A 9661-nucleotide genomic window follows, 5' to 3' on the forward strand; every position below is an offset into this window, starting at 1 on the left:
GTGCCAAGGAGCCTATTGCTTATACATGGAAGATGGAATAGGAGATGCTAGCTACTATTTTTGGAGTTAAAAAGTTTCATATTTTCCTGTATGGGGCAAGGTTCTTCCTCATCACTGACCACAAGCTGCTAGTTTCCTTATTTGGACCCCATTCTAGGCTTCCTGATACAACTGCCCACTGATCACAGAGGTTGGCCCTCTTTTCAGTACCTGTTCTATGACATACATTACTGCTCCACCACACAGCATGCCAATGCTGATGCATTAACACAGCTACCAGTGGCATCTGACCCAGAGTTTGATCGCGCCAAGAGGCCCTTGTGTTTGTGTTGCACAATGTCTTGCAGTAAACCCTGTTGGATTTTCCATTAACAGATGAGAGATCATTACAAGAATGGCCGGTGACCTGTTTCTTCTGAAAAGTGTTTCTATGGTCCAGACGGGTTGGTCGGAGTGCATCTCTCCAGCTGTGGAGCCAGTGTGGCCTATGTTTTTTCTCCTATGTAATCACCTCAGTGTTGTCCACAGAGTTCTCGTGCTTGCCACAGAGGAGCAAAGCTGGCGTGTGGTTGTCCCTACGGCATTACACCCTTGCATACTCCAGTTGATGCATTTATTGCACTGGGAAATGACTTGTATGAAGGCATTGAAATGCATCATGTCTACTGGCCGCAATCTATTGTGATGTCGAACCTCTAGTGTGGGCTTTTGGGGCCTGCGCACAGAAACAGGTGTCACTGCTATGCAAATTTTCTCCTTGGCTGGTCCAGGACCACCCTTGGGATAGGGTGTAAGTCTATTCTATTTCACAGGTCCATTTTGGGACAGTGTGGGATGGGTGAACGATGCATTGTCCTATTTCCCATACATAGCCAAGTTGTCGTCCACATAACTGACTGCCACTGTCTGTCCATTGTCAGCTATTTCTGTCGCTGAGGGATCCCCAAGGACCATCATCTCCAATAACGATAGGTAATTTGTGTTACAGGAGTTTGAAAACTTCGTCATTTGCATGATTACCACCCCATTTCAACCAGCTTCTAACTTGGAGATGGATCACTACCTTTGTACATTCAGATGCAAATGATAAAGTCTATATCAGTCTCTTCCCATGACAACGCATTGTTGAGTTTTCCAGCTACAATTGGTTGACACTGGTCAACAGGCACAGTTTGGCAGAATGTTTGCCTGGGTGCCAGCCACAGGGTCTCCTCAGTTTGTTGCAACTTGACTTCTTTGCCGCGGACCACCATGGCCTGCAGCATTTTCCTCCCAGTGCTGCCATTTAGACCCGGTTCTTTGGCTGGCAGCAGAGGTGGCTGCCAGGTATTGTAATGGGCCACAAACATCGGCAGTTGTTTGTGACAGATGTCAGTAGGGAGCAGCTGACCCACCAAGCAAATCAGTTGCAACCACATCCTGATGGGACATCACCACTGCTGTCATTTGGTCAGTCAGGTGGCAGTGTTGATCATGATGATGTTCCAGGAATGGACCCCCACTTCCAGTGGTGTGCCTCCCCATTTCTGCCCCCTCTGCATTCCTGTCACCTGTAGCCTTACGAGGCTCATGCCCGCCTCTGCTGATGTTGAGCCCATGGATTCTGATAACCCTTCCTCCTCCTTGCCTCAACCTCCACGCCCTTCTGCCCTTTCAGTAAAGTTAGTGGCATCAGCATTGCCTCCTTCATTGGACAGATCACTTCTGGGTTCTAAAGTGACCTCTCTGGTTGTGTGATGGAGGTCACAGACCAAGTCTGACCATTTTCAGCCCTACATGGCCTTTTCAGATTTAATACCCCTTCCAGCAGATATCACAATGGAGGCAGTTGAACAAGCATGTGTAGCACAGTGTAAGAGTATGGAAACCTGCCCTGGAGTGTGCATGCAATGCATAGTACGGCCTGACACACTGAAAGGAAGTGTTTATCTGTGGGCGACAATAAGATGGGTGAGCCAGTGCTTACACCTTTTTCAACCACTGCAGACATAACATTGCACTTTATATCGCATGCTCAGTCATTAGCCACCCCCACCAGCTGGTTTCAGACTTTCTGCTTCCCATATATTGACTTGCATGGTGAGTTTGCATTTCCTCTCATAGGCTTCTGTTCCCCGGTTATTATCAAGCCACCCTTGGTCCATAAAGTACCCACACCGACAGTGTAGTGTAGCAGCGTTGTCATATCTATGCATATACTAAGCAAGATATTTTCCACAAGAATGTTTTATAGATTTTCACACCAGTTTCCACAGTCACATCCACATCTTATCTGACATTGGAATCAAAAAGTGGTAGAGTCATGTACACCATGCTCTTATAAACCATGTGTCACTATTTCAGCATCAGTTACTTGTATAATTTTTTATATTAAGTAAAGTGAATGGTTTATTTAAAAATTGCCCTTGGCTTACTTAAGTGCTAGGATACTGATCAAATTGCTGTATCTGTTCTTGTACCAATGAGACCAGTAAGGGAAATACAGGTCAGGAATTTGGAAAATTTGCAAAACTGCCACAGTTTATAATTGTGTTGATCTCTTTCACTTATGAATTCAAATTAGGTAACACTTCAAATGTAAGAAAATTGTTTATCTTTAAAATTTGGTAGAAGTAGGCAGAATAATTTGGTAAGAGTGTTTGCAAGGGGAAATCTTAAGGAAAGTTACATAAAAAAATACAAATGTGAGATTTGATCCTGAAAGACAACAAAGCTAAAAAGCTAATTTTAGAAATATGAAAAAAAAAACAGAAAATATGCAATGGTAAGGATATTATTTACAAATAACACAAAATTACAGAAATTCATCATAGGTTCCACTCTATAAAGCAGTTGATACTGGCATCCTATATGATACTATGTACTTTTACATCTGGGTGGCATTTAATGTGGATCATATTATCTCCTAATGAACAGAATACAAGTTTACAGAGGATTGGACCAGACTAAATAGATGATCTCTTAACAGACAGAACTCAGTAAATTATTCTCAAAATGAGGAATTATCAAATGTAAAACTAGCTTTGAGTGGGTGCCAAAGAAGTGCTATAGACCTTTCATCATTCCAGATATACATAAATAGCTTTGCAAATAATGTCAATAACTCTGTGACTGTGTCACCCTGTTCGTGGCATTGAACACACTGACTGCCACACACAAGTTATGGATGTTTTGTGGTAGGGCAGGTCAATGTGTCAGGCATGAGGCTCTGCTATGGCCAGATTGGTCTCCTGACAGTCATTGTGTTAATACAGGTGTTGTGCAAGCAGACTTCTGGATTGTATGACACCCTAGATTGACAGTAATAACTAGTAGACATAATGTGCTTTATTTGCCATTCCTACCTTGCCTCATCTGCCCACATACTTCCCTGATTTATATATTAACTCTCAAGCCTGGTATTTAACCAGTGCACTTCAGAGACAATATAAGTAAATTACAATACAGCAAAACTAGAGCAAAATGCAGGAAAAGCTGTAGTGGACAGGTGCTTGGCATAAGGACAGGCAGTTGACATTCAACAAAAATTTATATCACGTCACTTGTAAGCAAGTTTAAAACTCCATTATTGTTTGACTAAAACATCAGCAGTCATTGCAATCTGTGACAACTATGAGTTATTTGGACAGTAAGTGTCCAGAGTGACTTAAGGTTGGATAACTAAATAAATATAGATGAAGGAAAGGCAGATGCCAGACAAATTAAATGGAAGAATCCTAAGGGCATGTAATTGATACAAGGAGGAGATAGCTTACAAAATCTCCATTCAATTGAATGCTCATTGGACTGGGAGCATTATCGGGAATTAATAGTGTTGTGGGAGAAGATTCATAAGAGAAATGCTCCTTTCATTGCAAATTTGTTTAGGAAACAGAAGATTAGGATTTAACATACTCATCTCAGAGACATAATATAAGCTTGGATGTGTAAAGTATAGGGAAGGAAACTGGCCACTGTACTTTCCAGAGCATTAACCATTGTGTCACATTGCTCGCAGCAGGTGTGACATAATTTTGTTGGATTATCAACTCTTTTTGTCAATTTAAAATCAGTTGTAAGCACTCAGTCTAAACCTAATGAACAGCTTCAGACTGAAGTCTCTATTTCTCAAAATTTTAATTTTCAAATGACAGAAGTTGGTTCCCATACCATAACAGAGACTTCCAGGTACAGCTCAAAAGTGTTTGAAATAATCGGTTTCATTCACACCAGTCATTTTACTTATATTACTTTATCATGTCCCATTGTATGATTCAAGTTTTCCATTTTGGTTTCATTTTTATAAATAATGACCACCACTGTTAACATTTATTGAAAGTCAGAACCAATAATAGGTATTATAGGGACAACTCCCATGAAGTAATCGCACATATCACAGTACAAAAGCTCTACTTTTTTTAAAACACATTTTTCAATGTGTTTGAAGCAACCGAGTTATCTCAGTAAATGCAGGAGGTAAAAATTACCACTATTAGAAGACTTGTTTCACCTACAAGAAGGTTCATTCATTAATCATTGATAAACTTTCAGAGTACTTAGCCTCTACAGAATCAGAATTCAGAATTCTACACCCCTGTCCAAGTACCATCATTTGAAATCTGTAGCAGTAGCATTTTGTTCAATGACTATTTGGGCAAATTTGCAGTGATTTTTGTTTTTCGTTGTTTTTAGCCCTTCTATGTTCATGTACACTTGGTCCAGTCAACATATTGTAAACATAATTTGCTTGCAAACAGAACTAGCAATCTGTGAGGAACTCGAATTTTTATTTTGAGGCACTGAATCTTCCATAAAATCAGCTTCAGTTTAGTCTGAAATTATAGAATAGATAATCTCTATTTTTTTTTTTAAATATAATCCATTATGGAGTCGAGGTAGCAGTTGTCGTTATACTGGTTATCACTGTTAGCATTCAACCGCGATTCTTATACATATATTTCAACAACACGTTTCAAGAGACAATGCTCTCATCATCAGGTTGTAAAGGCTATGTCATGAAATTAAACGGACTAAAAAGACAAAATACCATCACAAATAGTTGGGAAATACATAGAGTAAAACAGAATTAAAAGTATATTGGACTGTGGGCCCTCGTCTTACATTGAAGTTGTTGACACAAGTCGATGGCCGTCCCATAGCTACCAAATATGTTGTCGCACTGTGCCGGCTCGGGAGCTGTTGTGGACTGACGTGCCTAGGTGTTGTGGCGTGGTTATAGCCGTGTGCTTGACGGTAACGCTATGCTATTGGGCGCCTTATTTCCTTATTGCATTGGTCTGCCATCGTTAGCCTTTCGCAACTCCGTCAGTGACATGCTACAAGTTTAAAGTCGCATACCTACCCTAAAATAATTCTAAAAACCCGCTAAAAAAATCTCATTTCTTTAAAATTATCTTGTGCATTTAGAATATTGCTTTGTTTCTTTTCATGGATAGCTATCTCGAATTCCTCTAGTAAATCAAGTTTCCTACCTTTCTTTTCTACATGCAATATTTCTACGTTGTCTTCTATGCTATTAAGGGGATGGCCTGTTTCATATATATGGTTCGCAACAGCTGATTTGTCATAATTTCCTAACCTGAACGCATCTTTATGTTCTTTATACCGGATCGTGAATGATCTTCCTGTCTGCCCTATATATTTTGCATCACAAGTTCTGCACTGAATCTTATAAACTCCCGATCCTTCAAACTTATTTCTCTTCTCGCCAATATTGTGCTTAAGGCTATACCTCACTAGGTTATTAGTCTGAAAAGCTATTTTAACATCGTATGGCTTAAAAATATTTGCTATCTTTTGTGACACTGTTCCGTAGTATCCAAGATAGCACAGTAAGCTGGTTTCAAATTTGTTTCCAGTTGTAAAGTTCAAGTATATAAGCTTGATCAAAGCTGGAATATTCAGGCCTGTTAGTTGGATTCAAGCTTGAAACAAACATCAAAGTTGGCAGAGTTAAAGCTATATTTCAAGCTTGACTTATCAAGTTTGGCTCCAGCTGTATCTACACACGTGGAATACAGCCTGGTATTTACAGCTTGTTTTAAGCTACATAATTATTAATCTGAATTTATTGAACCTAATTAATTAAATAAATATCAGAATGGAAATGGTGTGAAAAAAAATTATGAAGACATGTATGTTTAAAATTTTTTATTTTCAAATTGTTGATGAATTTATGGTACTTGCTTGACCAGAGTAAAGATTTAAGTGTCAGGAAGTCATTTCTGAAAGTATTTGTATGGAGTGTAGCCATGTATGGAAGTGAAACAAGGACAATAAATAGTTTGGACAAGAAGAGAATAGAAGCTTTCGAAATGTGGTGCTACAGAAGAATGTTGAAGATTAGGTGGGTAGATCACATAACTAATGAGGAGGTATTGAATAGGATTGGGGAGAAGAGGAGTTTGTGGCACAACTTGACTAGAAGAAGAGATCGGTTGCTAGGACATGTCCTGAGGCATCAAGGGATCACAAATTTAGCATTGGAGGGCAGTGTGGAGGGTAAAAATCGTAGAGGGAGACCAAGAGATGAATACACTAAGCAGATTCAGAAGGATGTAGGTTGCAGTAGGTACTGGGAGAGGAAGGAGCTTGCACAGGATAGATTAGAATGGAGAGCTGCATCAAACCAGTCTCAGGACTGAACACCACAACAATAACAACAACAATTAAATTATGCCATCATTAGGTGTCCCAGTAAGAAAAATGGTGCTGTTAAGTTAATAACCATCAGCCAGTCTTATTTCTACACCATTAACTTTTTATGTGACTGTCATCAGAAAATTATTTTTTTTATTTTAACTATTCACAGAAACTTTATGATCAAGGCAATTAAAATAAAAATTATGCACATCATATGATCACTTTCCAAATTGGCATTTTATCTCATATTCTATTCTTACATCATCTTCAAAAAATTTTGAGGCAATAATGTACTCCAGTGTTTTCACCTGCAGGTGTAGAAATAAAATATTTAATCAACCACAGTTTTTACATCAAAAGGTTTGCTCTGGCCAGGTAGTTATTTATGGTTAAACTGAGTACACAAACAAAAATTTACATGAAAAGATATCACCAGTCTTCTGAGGCATATCAAAGACATTTCATCTATGGGATACATGCTTCAGCACATGCTTGGTTTAGCACAGCATTCCAAAAAAAACTATTAACATTACATTCACTAACTTTCAAGGTCTAGGACTTTGTGCACGTAGCCACTCTTGTCTTTCCTTTTTGTGTTTCTACAGTGTTCTGTTGGGTTGTATGTACTTCAGTCCAACATCTAGTGGCCAAAAAAGACAACTGAGGAACTATTGTGGGTTTTGTGGACTTGAAAATTTAAGTTTTTAAGTATATTTTATTCAACGTTCTATGTACTTTACATTGAAGATACTTTCTTTAGCATACGCAGTAGTAGCAATATTGAAAGGTTATCTGTATGCTGAAGTTTCAATAGGCAACCTATGTCTGACTTCTCTTTATGTGTCACCAGGACTTTGAAGTATTTCTCATAACTAACTTTACACACTTGCCTATCTTTTCACGTGTACTCCTTGTAATGAATATCTACATCAGTGTCCTTTTCTTGTTGCATAAGTGAATATTTTACAGCCTATATTGTGCTTTAGGATACCTCATTTATTTGAAATTCCACTGTATGTAACTTGCACCTACTATTTTATTTACATACATATGGCTGACCCTGCTGAACTTGAGCTCATAATGAACTTAGCACAATGTCACATGTTTACTTATTTTTATAATGCAATAAATTTAACACATCTCCAAATATTTATCTATTTTAACAACCTTTTTTGTTTCTTTGCTATAGTTAGTTAATTTTTGACCATGTGTGGAAATTGTGGGAGCTCTATTAGGAAGGTGAATAGTGGGATTCATTGTGAGAATTTTACGATATGTTCCCACTGGGGCAAATTGTAACGAGTGGAGAGGAGGGGCGGGGGGAGGGAGATAGGGGTGGACACTGGGTAAGTCAGAGACCTTCTCTTGGAGCTGCAATACACATAGTAACAACAGCCTGAGAGAGGACCAGGAAAGGGATTGGAGGTATTTGGGAATTCGTACAAAAGCTGAGGATTATGACGACACGGTCTGACAGTTCTGTTGTAAGTACCCGTAAGACGTTCCAGCTATGTCAGAATTGAATGCAGACAAACATCAAATGGGAGTACTAGTAGTAAATATGTACAGCATACATGACCTGAAAAACTGGGAACATCACTAATGTGTAATCCTATCGTTCCCCACTACCTGGCCGCAAACCTCTTTTGCAATTGCCAAATGCTGGGTGTGAACTTCAGTCTCTCAGAGCTTCTGCTTCCATTGTAGAGTCCCTAAGTCGCTCCTGACCAACATTGTGACTTTCTTTAGTTGGTTGAGAGCTGGGTTCTCCAGTTTACTGAGATTGAAACTACTATGTCTGTTGCTCAGGCCATTGGAAACATTAATCTCAACAACCCACTGTAAAAATACAGTCCTAAAATGACAAGGACTGTCTTAGCAGATCCATTTGTTCATGTTCCAATGAGTCTCATGCAGCTATGCGGTGTTCGGCAATCACAGATTTTGAGGGTTGCATTCGGAGTGTGTCCTGTGCTCCTGACACATTTCTGACTGTCCACACAATCTGCACAACTTATGCCTTCCTGCATTTGCATGGAATACAGTAGGCACCTGGCTTAGAGCACCCAAAGTCATCCTTCGCTGTAGCTACTACTGCATCCATTTTTGGAGGTGGACAGAAAATGCATTTAATGATGTGCCTAGCCAGGATTCTGGCAATATTGTTTATTAATTTGTTGTGTATGGTAGATATGTGCTATGTCCTATTTGCTAAGCCTGTATTTTCTATCTGAAAGCCATCTGGAACTCTCACCACAGCCGCTCTTCTGGAGTACATCCTTAAGGTGGCCAAGTTCTTTTGGTGGATTTGCTTCATCTGCTACTGCAAAGGGCCTTGTGTGCCACCAGTGTATGTAGCATACTGTTATGCTCTCAAGGACGATGATAACTGGAGGTGTACAGGAATAAATCAGAGTAAGCGGCTTTCCTTGTAACCCACATTACCACCCTCTTTGCACTCAATTGGGAGGTCCAGAATAGGGAGTTCACCATTCTCTTCCACTTCCACAGTGAATTTGATGCGGAGGGGGGGCTGAACTTCTGAAGTCTTTCACACACATTATGGGCTTCGTGCAGTTTCCTCCAGAGCTTTCTCTTAAAAATCCCCCACAAATAAGTTTGTCACAATCATGACAGGGAATCCATGATGATGCAATCTGTTTGTTCATAATAGTCACTATTGAAGAGAAAGAATGTAGATGTGAGGAAAAATTTGAAGAGGTTAATCATTGTGGGGCTGAATTGGCTCATTGTACAAATGTCACCTGAAGACAATAGCAAGATATGTTACCGGAATATCCATCTGGCTGGACGCCGAAGGGAAATACCAACAATACAAAAAACCTCACTGATGTCATGTAGAAGAATGTCTTGCAGCTCAGTGGTAGTAATGTTAGGAACTTTATGTAAGGAATTCACTAAAGATGTTCAGGTAGTAATAGTGGGTGGGGCAGGGAATAGCCTGGAAGGAGACATAATGCACACTGCAAGTGATGATGTAACACCACAGCCTCATCAA

This window comes from Schistocerca nitens, chromosome 4 (genome assembly GCF_023898315.1).
Source record: "Schistocerca nitens isolate TAMUIC-IGC-003100 chromosome 4, iqSchNite1.1, whole genome shotgun sequence".
In the NCBI taxonomy this organism is placed as follows: domain Eukaryota; kingdom Metazoa; phylum Arthropoda; class Insecta; order Orthoptera; family Acrididae; genus Schistocerca; species Schistocerca nitens.